Consider the following 16543-nt stretch of genomic DNA (forward strand, 5'->3'; position numbering starts at 1 on the left):
TTGCCGCTGGCTCTGCGGGTTGAAGGGTGGGGATGTAGCAGCTTTATAGGCGTGTCGTTTTATCTTGCCCCTCCCTTCCTCCGTGGCGCCTATTCGCTTCGCGCTGTGGTGTTATTTTGCTTTTATTTCCCTCCGGTCACGTGAATGCCCCTCCGCACCCCGCCAAGACTACTATGTTCGCTACTCAGAATCCCCAGCAGTGGTGGTCACCCCGAAAGTTGTCCGTCTTAACCGAAGAGCACGTGCAAGGCTGTTCGTCTTAAGCGGATTTTTTTTTGGCATTGGGTCTACGGGAAAACCAAACAAACGTTTCCACATTGTTCGGCATAAGCGAGAATTCGACTTAACCGAGTTCGTATTAACGGAATTTCACTGTACAACAAAACTTCGTTAATTCGGATCTCTGGGGTTTAATAAAAATATTGTCGGGTGACAACGAAGAGATAGAGTGTCGGAAGGGGTGCATTTACAAAGCAGACACCGTAGTCACTGGCACAAAGGCACGTTGATGGCACGCAGCCTGTCCAGCGGGAACTCGGACTTCGTCTGCCTTCTCTTCTTTTCGTTGGTCATCGACCGGCGTTTTCCACAGGAGCACATACTCAGACAGGGAGAGATTGGCACCATGGATGTAACAAGCACCGTCTCGGTGGCGTATTTGCCGGTAGCGTATTCCTAGTCAGTACAGCCAGCCGTCATAGCTTGCTTATGGGCGTTATATCACAGCATAAACGTACCTAAAGCATACAAAAGCACCCGAACTGAAATAAATAACAGCCAAAACGGACCTGCAATGGTTCAAAACCACGGTGTAGAAACATTCAGCAGAAATGGCCGAAAGGGATCTAAAAGGGGAAAACCCGCAAACACTTAAACGAAACAGTCGCTGAAACTGACCAAAAGGCAACCAAAAATACCCGGAATCCCATTTAGAATGCATAAAAATGTCATGAATAGATTATACGTGTGATAACAAATGTTACTATTCAAATATGACAAGCTCTTGAAAATGAAAAAAAAAAACCGGTAACGGGATTTGAACCCGGGTTCCGGTGTTTGCTTCGCAGGAGCGGAAGTAATTGCCAATCTCGTACAGCAACACCAGGTGTTAGGTACAATGACAAAGAAAAAAAATATAGTAATGTCACCATGTCCCGAAGGGCCGGTGTTCTCATTTAAAATTCCATAAGCGTAGAGAGGGGTTCAATTTTAGACAACCACTCTGGTGGAGAGTTCTTCGCTCTCTGAACTTCAACAAACTGGGACACACGTTCCCTAAAATACTGTCTCATTGGCCGCGTGTCTACATCACAATGCAGCCAAGCCATGCGCGAACGCCAAATGCTGTGCAGACCCAACAACATGACACTTTCAAATGGCACTCCGTCCTCTCTATCAATGCACAAAAAACATATGCCATGTGGGCTAAGTGGAAAATCTTTCTGGAGTGACCGTTGAAGGACATCCCAAAGGAACACTGCGGCCCAACAATGAAGAAAAACATGCTCCACAGTTTCGGGTTGTTTGCAAATAGGACAGTCGGCTCCCCATGGCACTGAAAGCCCCCTTTATTTCATCCAAGTTGCGACTGAAAGTGTACCAGTGTGCAATTTAAAAAAGAAAGTCTTTGCCCCAGGTGACACTTCCATTCGCTTCACTCGTTTTAACACATCTTGTCCTAGACCATTGCTGTACAGAGCTCTATACAGTGGCACTGGGAAGACTACGTCACACACATCCTTATACAATTTTTCGTGTTACATTGGCCAGATATTGCATTGAAAACCAGGTTTAAAAAAAAATCTGAATGACAAAACAATTTCTTTAAAATATCCGTGAACACCACCTGGCAAGCCACTTGAAGAAACCACAAATAGTGGCAAAGCACGCATTAACCGAACTTGCATTACTGTGCGTAGAAAATGGTCTTGTACATCGCGTAGAAACAAAAATTGGTTTACGAGTTGCCATTTAAACAGATGAGTCAGTCCTAATCCACCGTCACGGATTAGCCGAAACAAATTCGTCCTACTGCTCCTCTCCTACGTGGACCCCAACACAAAAACAGCAAATACGCGATGTAGCTTCTGGACATTCAAACGCGAACAATGCAACCCTTGCATAACAAACCAAAACTTTGCCACGAAGAAAAGATTACAAGTCGTGGCTCTCGCGAACACAGAAAGCCCAGTTGCTTTCACTTTTTCCGCTTTCTCTTTCAGTGTTTTCACCTGCTCCCACCAGTAGGGCTCACTGTCAAGATAGTATTCCAGAGGGGTTCCCAAGTACTTTGATTGATTGTAGGGTTTAACGCGCCAACGCAACGCAGGCGATGAGGCGCGCCGTAGTGGAGGGCTCCGGATTAATTTTTACCACCTGGGGGTCTTTAACGTGCGCCGAAATCTCGAACACACGGGCGTTTTCGCTTTTCGCCTCCATCAGAAGGTTCCCAAGTACTTTACTGGGTTGGTTACCCAAGTTACATTAGCAAAGATCGATGGCGTTGACATACATTCACCATGCCAAAACCCCAGGCATTTTCCCCAATTTACCAGACTCCCCGTGACCTCCCCAAAATGCTTCACTGGTTTCACGGTGAACATTACGCTTTCTTTGTTCGAACAAACAACGGCAATGTCGTCAGCATAGGCGAGAAGTTTGACCTTTGTCTCCTGTAGTTTAAATCATCTTATTTTACCATTATGAATGATGCTCAGGCACAGCGCTTTAATGTATACACAAAACAATAAAGGGCTGAAGGGGCAGCCCTGGCGCAGCGAACGCTGTACCTCGTTGACCGCTCCCAATTCCTTATTTACCATCAACCCTGTAGTGCAGTTCTGGTACGCCATCACCACTCCCCTTCCAATGACAGAATCAAGGTTGATGTGCTCTAAAATATGAAACAGGATCTTATGGGAGACGCAATCAAAGGCTTTCTCCAGGTCGAGCTGGAGAATCGCCACGCCAGAGCCCATTGCATCGCAACATTCCAGTACGCAGAGACCAAGCGGTTCTGAGCGATTAAATTGAGGGCCACATGCACGTGGACGTCGTTTCAAACATGTCCCTAGATGGCGCCATGCGTCGCTTGGCTGTGCTGACTAGGAAACGCCTATACTCGTACCGGTGCCTGTTAGGAAGGAGGATCAGCAGTAGGTGGATCCCATCGGTGGTATGGCTTGAGGCGGCTCACGTGAACGAGCTGAGGTGCTGAGTGCCCAGACGATGTCAGAGGGAAAATATGTACGAATAATCTGGATGTCGAAGTGTCAAAGCAACGACCAAAACAGCACATTTGTAAGTCGTCTAGTTGTACCTTTAGTTTGCCAAGAAGTCAGTATTGCTAGTTGGTCATTTGGTTGATAGCAGGGCGGCAAGCAATTTTCGGACATGCGTCAATTCCTGCAGAGCAAGAGTACCGCACGGGGCATCATAGCAGAATTCTTCCAGAACAGTGAGAGCATTTGCAGCTTCTAGCCAGTAAAACGCCGGGCACCGCCACCTCTTTACTGGGACCCTATTGTCGACGTCATAAATTCACCATGAACTGCGAATGCGCCGAAAGTTTTGCCTGCTTGGCTTTCAGTTTTGCTCACGTGCTTCCAGTTGACAAAGCGGTTGTGCGTGCTTTTATCATTTTGGTGTTTCATGACGTTTACTGGCACCAGTTCTAAAGTTTGCCTTATTTCACTCTACTGAAAGTGCCTACTTCTTGGCTGGCAATGAAAAACTAGACGAAATGCAGCTGACATGACAACGTGGGCCCGTCTTTGTTATTCAACAAAAACGGGCCCCACGCGCTCACTGTACTGGAAGAATTCTGCTATGACGTTCCGTGCTTGTATGTCACGCCCTCTCTGTGATGGGGTGAGAAGACGTGACGTAATACAAACAGTTGGCGGAAACGTTTATGTTACGCATGGGCAACTTCAGCCTGCGTAAAAGTGACGTGTTGTTACGTAACAGCTTGTAAAGAGGGGGTTGCTGTCGCCATGAAGCAGGGCGAAAAATTTCACCTACCTTCAGCGCCGTGAAATCCCCGTGAATTTGCAGCAGCCGCAGTTTCGCATGATGCGCGCTTTAAAACTGTTTTCTAGCAAAAGAAATAATAGTTTTGACTGTTTTCAAGTCAGCGATAACGGAGCATGGAAATAACGTCCCGTATTTTGTTTGTATGCTTGGCAATTAAATACAAATTATTTGTTGGGCGTAACAGCAACATAAGAGAGCAGCACAAGCCTCTCCATTAAAACGAACACAACGCATGGCATTTGCCCACACTCCTCCTAGTAAGCTGGTAGTAACTCGATTGAATTCAGGATAAAAATAACAAAGACATCTGAATGTTTTATTCATTAATGCGCTGATTGAGCTCGAGCTTGACGTATGAGTGAATTGGCGGCATCAGTACGCTCCACCGTTATCAGGCATAGCATTTTCCTGTCCTTACCACGTCATACAACCCGTGGTCACGGCCGTCTTTTTAAATGCGAATGCATTTCTTAGTCGGGGGTTGTCGTGCGTTGGCCGGCGTGCGCCTAGCAACAGCTGGGGCGCGCCTAGCAACCGGAGGACGTAGTAGCTCGGGCGGGAGTAGCGGAGGGCAAGGAAAGAGGAGGAGCGCGCTCGGCGTGTGAGGGCGCTCGCATCGCGGAGCTCAGGCGGAGTAGCGGAGAGTGAGTGGAGAGGAGGAGCGCGCTCGGGCGTGTGAGGGCGCTCGCATCGCGGAGCTCGGCGGAGAGAGCTCGCGCGCGGGGCGGGCGTGTTGCGCGGGTCTCTCTCTCCTCTCAGCGTACCCTCTCTCCGCTCGCTGCGCTCGGAAAAATTATATAAATGCAGTGGAGCGCGCGCCTCTCTCCGTGACTGCTTGCCGCAGCGCACTCATCGGTGCACCCAATGCATTCGCATGTCCGCACGATCCCCTTCGGGGAAGTGGGGGGAGTTTTTTTTCTGTGATCACGACATAAACTTGTAACATGGCAGCAGACGATAGCGTAGGTGGCGGTGACGTCCGGTAAGGTGATAACGCAACAAAGCTTGCATTCAAGTACAGCTATGTTACTAAAAGTGATTGAAATAAAGGAACAGACACAGCAAAAAAACCTTGTATTATGTTCTTTAGCTTAAAACCCGCCTTGCGCTCGCCTTTGGATAAAGGCTACCTGATCGCCTTGTGGTGTTGACGCCAATTATAACCTGAAGAAATGTGTTTACCTTGCCAGCCTCAGCTGCCATCCTAATTTTTGTAATACATGCCAAGTGTTTTTACATCTTTTTTGTGCAATATTTGGTAGTTTGGTTCTGATCTTTATAAGCTTAGCGACAAATTACACTTCATGTCGTCATAGCAATACGTGCATGACATCACTGATGGCTAGCGTTTTGCTTACGCAAAAAACAAAAAAAAAACATGGCGAATTCACCATAAATTTATGAAGTGGAGAATAGAGCCCATGATCACGATCATAAAGTTTATAAGAATATGTACTGGAAAGAAATCTCATTTAAGCGTCTATCTGGCTTACATCAAGGCCATCTGTGTCGCCATGGGCCTTCATTATGCCGCATGCTCGCTTTACTTTCGTCATTTACTTGGATTAAGACGTATCAGTGGTGTAAATTTATAAATTTATACACTGCGCACAAAAACGCCAAGAAGAGAGATTTATTATACATGAAGAAAATAAAAAACACGCTGTTGTGAAGCTAAGAAAAAAAAAAAACGTAAAGCGTATTCTTTTTAATTAGAGCCTGTCGGAACAGTTGCCTCTACTTTATGAACGAGGCCATGGCACATCAGTGAATAGTGTGCAAAGCAAACCTCCCCCTCCCCCCCCCCCCCCCAAAAAAAAAAAAAAATCAGCGCCTAAGAATCCAAATGGCATGCCAATTCCAAGGCAGAAAATGTGCTTTTCCCAGAACCTCCTGTGATAATGTGGATTCTCAGGCGCAGTTTCATCTCTAGTATACCTATTAAAAACCTGCGGCGGTGGCTCAGTGGCTAAGGCGTTGCGCTGCTGAGCAAGACGTCGTGGGTTCAATTCCCAGCCACGGCGGCCGATTTTCTGATGGAGGCGCAAAGCACAGACGCCCGTGCGTACGAGATTTCGGCGAACGTCAAAGATCCTCTGGTGGTCAAAATTAACCCGGAGCCCTCCCCTACGGCGCGCCTCATCGCCGGCGTTGCGTCGGCGCGTTAAACCATAAAATCAATCAAAACTGCATGGCCGCGGTGTACGCTCGTGTTCTCCGTGCCGTTATGGGGAGAGAGCGGGTGGGTGCCGAGGACAGCGCGTTGCGGATAATATTTTGAGAAGGCTTTGGGTCCGAATTTAGCAGTTCGCGAGGAAAATTGCGGCGAAATACCGAAGTCCCGCGACCGTAGGGCAATGCGGATTTTTGGAGGGGGGAGTAGGAGCTCCAAATTATCCGAATTTCTGATTTGACGTGTGCCGAATTAGCGAGGTATTACTGTTATAAACTTTAGACCACTGTGTCCAAGACCGACGAGTAAATCAATAATTACCATTGAATGTTGTTATTATACAGAAAAGAAGACAAACCATTTTTGCGAAGTTCGGCCATGTGTGTTGCTACCCAGATACGGATTAGTTGCTTAATTGTCAGGTCTTGGTGCGTGAAGTTCACCTAGAACAGAGATACACCTTTATTCTTAAAAAAAAGATAACTTAGTTTTAAGACAGAACGTATGAAAAGTGTGTGAATGGATTCACGTTATAATGTGCAATTCTGCGAGTTTCGTATAGTAACTGCTATCATTATCAAATGACAGTTCCTTCGCTGTATAGACCCGCACGGCGAACCAAACGTCGTTTGTGGCTCCTATGAATCGCTTGGTATGACATTAGATTTGTTGTGTGGCTGGGATGTAAGGATCGACTTCATGGTCGCATAGACTCCTCAGGAAATAACATAAAACGCACAGAATGCCACGAAGGGGCTTGAACGAGGGGAAAAAAAATCAACAACACAGGAGCCACTTATTCATGCGACGAGTTATCCAGGTAGCATTCTTGGCAACGTTAAGTTTAATTTCGCATCTGTTAGTGACATGAAACTTCAAGTCGAAGCTCTTGAAGCTGCCGGTTCTTAGCATTATTTTAAAAGTTTCTGTACCGCGGAAGCAATGCCTTCAACTTACTCTGGAGATGAAATGTATTCAAATCAGTGTATCGAACCGAAAAAAAATACCGGTCGGTTACGGTTCTGGTTTAGGCGAAATCATTTCGTTCCGGTTCAGTTCCGGTCCGATAAAATCACGTACCGAGCTGGTTCGCGAACCGGTTCGGGAGCTTGAACGGGTTCGCGAACCGGTTCGGTGAGTTGAATTATCACTGAAATTGGAAAAAAAAGAGTTAATAGTTTATAACGACAGTCAAATCACAATACAAACAAAAATTCAGAATGGTGCTGTTCCACAAGGGCAGTGGCGCAATTGCAAACCAAACTTTAAACAATTACGAGATATTAGAAAAACATATGAAGTGGCGGCGATTTACCACCTACTTTCTCGCCCAGACTTTATGTTGTCCTCGCGACTATTCATAAAGCCACCGCCAAGAGATATGATGGTGGGATATATTTTCTGCCCTTTCCTTTTTTGTTGAAATCGCAGTCGTCGCTACAGAATTGCCCATCACTCTAACCTTGAAGCCTTAAATTTAGGCCTGCGTACTGGTGCGTTCAAATGCCAGCACTTAATACCAATTGCGCACATTTTTATATTTGTAACAAAACAGAAAAATTCTACAACAAGGACATTAATACTACCAATGAATTAGGTTATTTGGTCACCCTGAATGATTTGTTAGCCGTCAAGTTATCGAATGTGTTAGCCACACTTTAGTTAAAAATAAGCTTTATAACGCTCAGTCCTTGCATTATTGCTCTGACCACTGCAATTCCTTTTGCGATAGCTATACCGGATGTGTGCATGACAATCAGATCAGTATGTCATCGTGCCGCCTGACCCCCGGTCATCGTTCCGTGTGCTGCATTGCGGAATCTTATGACAGACGCGCGGAGCATGAGATGGGACTTTTTTGGGTAGACACTCTTTAATTCATCCCCAGCACTACTCCCCTCCGGAACGAGTAGCAGTAAAAGTAATGTAGCGAGTTGGGCAATCAGTACAAGTGCACCTTCGGAAAAAAGCAGATCTGAAATAGACAAAACTCCAGAACAAGCAGAAAAGATGATCGCTGGGCGAATGGGGAGTGTGAGGTACCAGCCTGCCTTTCTGCACGTGTCATCTGCTTTATTACTGTTTCTGTTTCCAAGACAAGGTCGAGGGCTGGAGTTTCTTGCCAAGGGATTAAGTGCGCACCTTAACAGTTTTTTCTGACATATCTGTTGTTTATTGTATCTGTAAAAAATGGAACTTGTCCACTGTACGGTTCTCAAAAACTGACCACGGAACTCACTTCCTTCGCATTCATGACACGTTTGGTTGTGAAAGGCAGGGCAAAGAAAAGTATAGAGCAATATCGACGTTTTGTCGCATTTTTTTACTTATTCGGTGTACTTACTTTTTGCGTAATATTTTAAAACAACGTGATTCGCCTTTTTTGTTGTTTTCCGAGTAAACACTTAAAGAAAACTGGCGCATTTGATGCCCCGTGCTATATCTCTGCTCCGAGGCGCAGCTGATGTTGCAGGCCGGCAGACTTATTAGATGCGACTGCATCTCATTCACTCGCCTTGTCCATGCAGCGTCGTCGGCGTTGTTGTCGTCCGCCCCTCCCCCATTCTCCTCGCGGCGCGAGCTGCGCTCTCCGCCGCTCACCTCTTCTCCTCTCCGATAGCGAACACTCTCTCGCGAGGGGCATTCGATTGGATTCGATTGGATTGGCTTGGATTGGCTTGGCTTGGCTTGGATTGGATCAAAGTGGATTCTGTTGGATTGTGTTGCGTCATAGCCGCGGCAGACGCACTGGCGCCGGCGCGTCCCCTCACCGTTATGCGCACTATAAAACGCGGTGCCTGCGCCGCTCCGCTCCATCGTTCCAGCGCCGTTCCTCCGCTGTCCAACGCTGCAACGTGAACCCCCTATGCGTCGCATCTACACAGGGGTTCCCGCGAGGGGAGGTGGGTGTTTTTTTTAACCAGCTGGTGATATTAAACGTGGATCAAAATCTCGATACACGGACGTTCTCGATTTCCATCTACTTCAGAACAACGGTCGCGGGGAATGGAGATCGAGGCCACTTGTGGTCAGCAGCAAACAGCTTAGCCAATGAGCAGCTCCTGTGGTCCCACTTGTCAAGTATTAACAATTTGCAGATGTCGGATCTTTTAAACAAATTAGGAAATGCAAAACGTTTGCACACATCGGGTGTAGGACTTCGCTGTTGCGCAATGGAGCACTCCTGCCACCTCACTGCTACAATGAAGTCGCAGCTAGGGAAGGGATAAGTCGTTTTATATCCTTTGCAAGCTGCCGAGAATGACATTTCGTTTGGTCAGCTTGCACTACGCTCGCGCTTCCAGCAGACCATTGCTACATTGGTGCTCATTCATTTCCCCTGTTGTTACATAAAGCGTGATGGTGTTCAATTGTCTGGAGGGGAAAGTGCGGGAGTGGGTACGATGTTGATGGTACGTGAAAAAAAAAGGCCTGAATTGCATTGACTGTGCAATATCAACAACGGAGGGTCGAACCGTTTCGGCATGAACCGGTAACCGTTATTTCTTTTTTTCGGTCCAGTTCCGGTTCGGGTTCAGCGTGCTCAAAAAACAACGGTTCGGGTTCGGGTTCGGTTCCGGCAAAAATACCGGTTCAGTTCTGGTTTTCGGTTCGGTTCAGTTCCGGTTCGACACCCTCTTTCAAATAAACAAATACATAAATAAGCAATCCAAAAGTTTCTCGGTGCGCCTTGACAAGAACGGTGGTATGTTAACTCGGTGCTGGTGCTAGTGCAGTACCCGTTGGGTCAGAAAAGGCATTTTAATACAAGACTGACAGTCAGCCACTTCGAAAAAAAAATCTCCTCGGGATTCGAACCCGTGGAGTGAGATGCTACTCGGGTAGAGCTAGCGGAACATGCAAGGCGATTAAGAAACGACAAGTATAGTCCTAAAGTATAGTCACCGGAGGTCTGTCCCATCATGTCGCAGATTGCTGTTTACTTGTCAGATTGCAGCACTCCGATCTATTACGCTGGGATTTTTGAATAGTGTCTGCGTAGTAATCTTCCCCCTAGCCCCCCAAAAATATCCGATCACCGGCTACTGTGTTCCTGGGGAAAAGCTCTCGCAAATGTGTTGTGCTGTAAACGGCTCGGCTAGTTGTCCTACGAAGAAAAAGTGCTCCTCATACCTCGGTTTTACGCTTTACAATAAATGCTTCGGGTGATGTTATTTCGTTATTACCCAGATTAACTTCACTGACCCTTCTCGTGCCTCCAATCGGCCTTAGATTTTTTGCGAACGTACCAGTTGCACAGGCATTTATATGTTGCAACCCTGGGGAAGCGAAGTTACCTAGGTGTCGTAAGCCAATACATAGATCGCATATGTGCTAGGGTAAAGTTATATTGATTGATTGTATAGGGTTTAACGCACCGACGCAACGAAGGCGATGAGGCGCGCCGTTGTGGAGGGCTCCGGAGTAATTTTTACCACCTGGGGATCTTTCACGTGCGCCGAGATCTCGTACACACGCGCGTTTTTGCTTTTCGCCTTCATTAAAAAAGCGGCCGCCGCGGCCAAGAATCGAACCCGCGACCTCATGCTCAGCAGCACAACGCCTTAGCCACTGATCCACCACGTCGGGTAAAGTTATATTAACTTTACTGACTTTAGTAAGTTAACTACAGCCTACAAGCTAACAATACAACGCCGCATTCTTCGGGACACGAATCTTGTCGGGGCTTAGTATTTTACCGCGCGATCGAATGCGACGACACGCCGGCGGCCGGCCGGCTCATTTCGTCGGTGCTGGTCGGCGAGCCGTGCAGTTGGCCCGGTCATCCCAATAAAGAAAAGTTCGGGTCATAAGAAACCTTTTAGGAAATCGAAAAGGAGGACGCAGAAAGTGAACAGCACTTTTGAATTGACTTTCGCACAAAATAAATACATTTAAATGCGGCGAGCTAGAGTCCTCACTACCCCGACCCAGGGACTCCGGGCGATTCTACACAGGTAATATCCCAGCATATACTTCTTGTTGTTAGCGTTGTGCTGCGCGTTGTTTTCCTGTTGTGCTGCTGTTGTGCTGCTGTTATGCTGCACGTTGTTAGCACATAATGGGCTAACTACGCGCAGCACAAGCCGCTCGCTTTAGGGACTTCAAATTCGGAGAGCGCATTCCTCCCATGACGTCGAAGTTTAATAAAGTGTCACGTGCGCGAATTTCACAGCTGACTGAGAATATATAAAATTGGAACACGTCTCCACACACTTTCGAATATTTTCTTGGCCAAAATGTGCTTGAAGGTCGCCCCCTGCTCCACAACTTTCTCAACATAGCTCCTATGATTGGCTCTTAGTGGCCTTAAGATGAACCTCACGCACAGAAACTTAGTGGTTGAAGTACCGCACCAGAGGAGCGCGAATATTGCGAACAACTGCGCGTTAAGCACAGTACAGAAATGTCTGAGTAAAATAATTTGCCAAATGTGCTCTTTCCGCCTCCTAAACTGTCTCCGTATTGTTTTTGTACATAGAGCTAAGTGAACGGCTTAAAGCGGCAGTGGAGGTTTTACTCCTATACGAAAACGCAACGCCGTGTAATCAATCAATCAATCAATCAATCAATCAATCAATCAATCAATCAATCAATCAATCAATCAATCAATCAATCAATCAATCAATCAATCAATCAATCAATCAATCAATCGATCGATCGATCGATCGATCGATCGATCAATCGATCGATCGATCAATCAATCAATCAATCAATCAATCAATCAATCAATCAATCAATCAATCAATCAATCAATCAATCAATCAATCAATCAATCAATCAAAACTGTTCCGCTCTTTCGTTGTATGAAAGGTGTCTTCGTCATTTTCGCAAACGAAGTCGTAACGACAGAATCAGGAAGCCCGTTGTGACCTAGCGTTTCAAGATGTTCCACCAAACGTTCGTGATCCTTATCGTAGTTTACTCTCACTAGAATTGTATTTTTTTTCCGCCGTGAGTAAAGTATTATACAGCCACCAGTAAGAACGCCGAAGCTGCTAAAAAAGACAGGACACAAAAAAGGCAAGCGTGTCCAGAGAAAACCCGACAGTACATGCCACGTACCTCACACAACTACAAAGCTCCACCGATGATCTAATCTGTCGGAACGTAGCCTGCCTTGGACATAAAGTCGCGAGAAAACCCGACAGTACATGCCACGTGCCTCACACAACGACAAAGCTCCAGCGATGATCTAATCTGTCGGAACGTAGCCTGCCTTGGACATAAAGTTGCGGGAGGCCAGTACGGAACCGGTCGCAGCGACAATCACGGATGCATAAGGCGTTAGGTGCTAAGGACGCAGCAGCGCACGAAAACAATTTGCTCGTTGCCGTCCGTGGCCGAGCGGGTCCTTTGATGAGCGGCCGCCCTTACGGCCACATGCAAAGGCCTAATCTTGCGGAGGTAGGCCACAATAGCGTCTCTCATGCCCCGTTGGTGTACACGCTCTTTGCACAGAAGAAAATAATAGGGCTGCAGTTATGGCTGCATGCGCGCACAAGTGGCGGTAATTAGGCTGCAAAGTCAACTTTTATATGCATGTTTTATACGCCATACGACCACAACCATTACAACAACAACTACTACTACTAGTGCTACTACAACTACTTGTCATAGTAATCCGAATATATATTTATATTATTAACATTATTATGATAATAATATTATTAATAAATAATTATATTAACCGTCATTGCTATATTTGTTATCAGTCAATTTGTTTACGCTGGAGGACAAAAGCCTCTCCCAAATACTATCCATATCGCGCTTTCACTGCCGAACGGAATGAACTCTTATTCACTGCACATGAGCTTATCCCTATCCCCAGAGACTTCCCCACTCTGTTTCAATCTAGCTTTCCTTTCTCCCCCGTTTCTTTGTTAAACTTAATTCCTTTCTTATTTTTTCTTTGTCGTGTTTTTTTGCCTTCACTTTTCTACGTGTTCTTTTTACGTTTAAACATCTTCTCTTTTACGCTATGCCATAGAATTTATCTCCTCGAATATCTAAGATGCCCATATTCCTCGAATCGCTTTCGATTCCCCAAAAGTGTCTTGCGGAAAACTTCAACAAAGGTAAAATTGTTCGAAACACGAGTGCGGGCTTCCTTCTGCCACAGGGGGACCCTGTAAAGGAAGGACAGCTTGCTTCTAAAGCTTCCAACGATGTTGCCATGCACAGTTTAACATCACGTGAAGGCGAAAACAATAGAACGCCACGCATAGAGATCACCCTTGTGCGGCGTACAATATCATCTCAATACCGTACAACATCGATCCAAGTTTCTGTCGCGTCTTTATATTAAGTGTGGAGCCCTTCAGGGATCAGGCTTGTCGCCCGGCTTGTTCACGGTATTAAGCCACCTTAGTCACGGCGACACGGGGTTACGGCGACACGCACGCAAACAGAGGCTTCGAAAAGGTAAACGCTTCCCCTGGTCGGGATCTAACTTGGGTCCCTTGAGTTACGAAGCTGATTTCTATCCCATTGCGCCACAGAGGCATAGGTTACTCATATGCGAAGTTTTGGGGATGACCTTTACGCTGCGCCGTTGTCGCAGAGCCTGCCGTTGAGCGGCCGCAAAAACGTACACAATATTATAACATAAAAAAAAACACCATGAATTAGCGGATGGATTGCACCAAATTAATGAAAGCTCATTCCACTGTCTCTTTACAGGCCTTTTCAGGGGCTGCGATAGCCTCTCTTAACTACTTTCGGTATCAATGCCAGGCTGATAATGAAACTAGTCAACAGAGGGCGCCACAGCCCCTCTGGCGAATCACTACTGTGCACTTCGACAGCTTTCCCGTTGAGTGGAACCGGTTTATTTTTTTGATGAACTCGTGGTTGGTGCAGTTCAATTATACGGTAGCTGCCATTTTTTGAACTGAGAATATTAATATTTTTGTGGGCACATGCACGGTCATTATTAGGTTATGCAGTTTCTCATAGCCTTATGTGGTGTTTAAAGCAACACAAAACTAATATTCAAAAATGTATGCGCAAAAAGACAGTAGCAAAATAGGATTTCGACAGCTATTTTTGATTTTCATGACTCCTGTTTCTCGACGTTTGCTACCCGCGAAATACTCAGAAAGAGATTACGTTGGACGTGAGAGAAAAAAACCTACTCTCGTGTAAAATAGAGGCCGGTCTCTTTAATCTTTGCGATGTCATTTCATTCCAGAGGAAATTTTATCGGCGTAGAATAAATTTTCGTTTGTTTCAAGAGCTTGCGTTTTGTGTTGTTTTCTTGAAGCTCTCATGGAGTGGCGTTTTGACCGGTGTTTTTCCCTTCCAGATGCGAGCCCCCTTGAAGAGCTTTTGGAGCGACAGTTTGGCCTGTGTCTTGTCCGTCTATGCACGCGCACGTCACCAGTCGCCTCTAAATAAGTGCATGGGTGGGAAGTGGCGTGCACGAGCAGCCAGTCTTCACGCGCTTACCGTTGACATAGCCGTTGTGCTGGTGGGAGATTTCAACAAGGACGTCACACAACCCGATGTGACTGTCTGCTGTGCTGCGTGGGGGAGTGGTTTGGGCTGGTGTGTAACACAGATAGCAAGATGCCTGCGGTGGGTCTGCGAACTTCAATAGCCCAGGGGTTGGCAAATAATGTAGCCGGTTTCGTAACGGACCCCATTGCAGCTTATTATGGCCGTGAATTTCAATGTGCTGTCAATACATGTGTTTCTACGGGATGGAAATGGTCAGGCCCTTGCTTGTGCGCTGGAATAAAACTCAGTCGTTCCAAGTTTCATTCAGCGAATTACTTGGAAGTATACTCAATAGGAAAACTTCAAAAAATAGTATTTTGTTTTGTTCAATCTTTGGACTGCGGGCAGCTTCGCTGGCCATCGTTCTTCAAAAAGTGGAAGCACACTGTATTTTTTCCACCTTTTCTATGTACGCATTGCTTAGTTTGTTGAGAACTATGCTCTTGGCCAATACCTCGGACCAGTACCACATCAAAACAATGCTCTTCTTCGTACGAGTCCATTCTTTGCCGCCTGATTTTCTGATCTTTACATCCCAACGATTGTTTTCTCTGTGTTTTCTCCATATCCAGTTCGTCGGTTTGCGTTATCAAAACTGGTTGTCCTTTTGTTGGTCCTTTGCAATTCGCGCTTTTCACCTGCCATGGATCGTCATCATCATTGACAGCAGGCGAGAATAAAATGAGGGCGACACAACAATTAAAAATACTGAAGAACTGAAGTGTAATTAAACACCGGAAAAAACATATCAAGAATCCCGTGCGCACTAACCACAGCCGTGATGTAAATAACGCGTCCCACACACTCACCCGCCACACAGAATCCCAAGCTCCATTGCTGTCGAGATATGCTACTTCCAATCTAGCAAGGACGTGGAGGCTGAGCTGAACCCCCGTCTCGGAATTCTTTTTTTTATAAAAAGGCTTCTGAAGTTTCCCTCGTTGCCATTTCCTTGTATGTAAACGGAACACTTGTACGGCTAAACTTGGGGTAACAACCATGCCTGGAGCAACGTGCCGAGAGGTGGAACGTGTTGCCGTTTAACGTGTGGCGATGTTCACGGAGGCTATCATTTATTCATCGGCCCCGTCTGGGCAATGTACAGTCATTGAAAAATGAAATGCGAACACAATAATAGGAAGCAGAATACTCAAATTTCAAAAGTTCTGTTCCTGGAGGCCCAAAAAGTGGTATATTTGGAAAGTCAGATTCCAAAACTTTGTTACTGTAAAAAAGCCACACATCAATTTGACCTGAATGGAAAGGAATCGCGTTATTGTTGCGTTCTGGTTCCTATTTTTGTGATCGCGTTTCATTTGTTTGTGAGTGTGCATCATATCACACGACACATGAATTAATTACACTTCAATGGTTTTGCAGTCAACCAACTCTGACTGGCGCTTTACGACACAGCCCTTCCTTTTCGAAAGACTTTTTTGTCTTGCTTCCTGTCGATTTTGGGACGAAGCTGTTCTAATTTATTGTTCGCTGAGAAAGCTCGACGTTAAGTCGGCGTGCTATCTTTTTAATCCTATGCGAAAGTGGCTGAAGTCAGAAAATAAAAGCGACACCTTGGAGTTTTTTGCTTGCCTAGCTAATTCTTCCCGAACTCTTAAATTTCGAAAGAACCTTCTCAGCTGCAGAAATGAGGACTTGATCCCAAAACCTACTTGTATTAGTGTGGTAACATGGCAACCGAAACTGGTACCCACACTATAGACGCACGACTTCGTCAGAGACGAATTGAGGCTGCTGACAGCTATTCTACTTTTGCCACCTTTCAGTGGCAACAAGAAAAGAAAACTTAGCGACGCTTGCACTAGTGGTGCAAGG

Source organism: Haemaphysalis longicornis, unplaced genomic scaffold, assembly GCF_048455015.1.
Source record: "Haemaphysalis longicornis isolate Haplotype H1 unplaced genomic scaffold, Haemaphysalis longicornis Haplotype H1 scaffold_4, whole genome shotgun sequence".
Lineage (NCBI taxonomy): Eukaryota > Metazoa > Arthropoda > Arachnida > Ixodida > Ixodidae > Haemaphysalis > Haemaphysalis longicornis.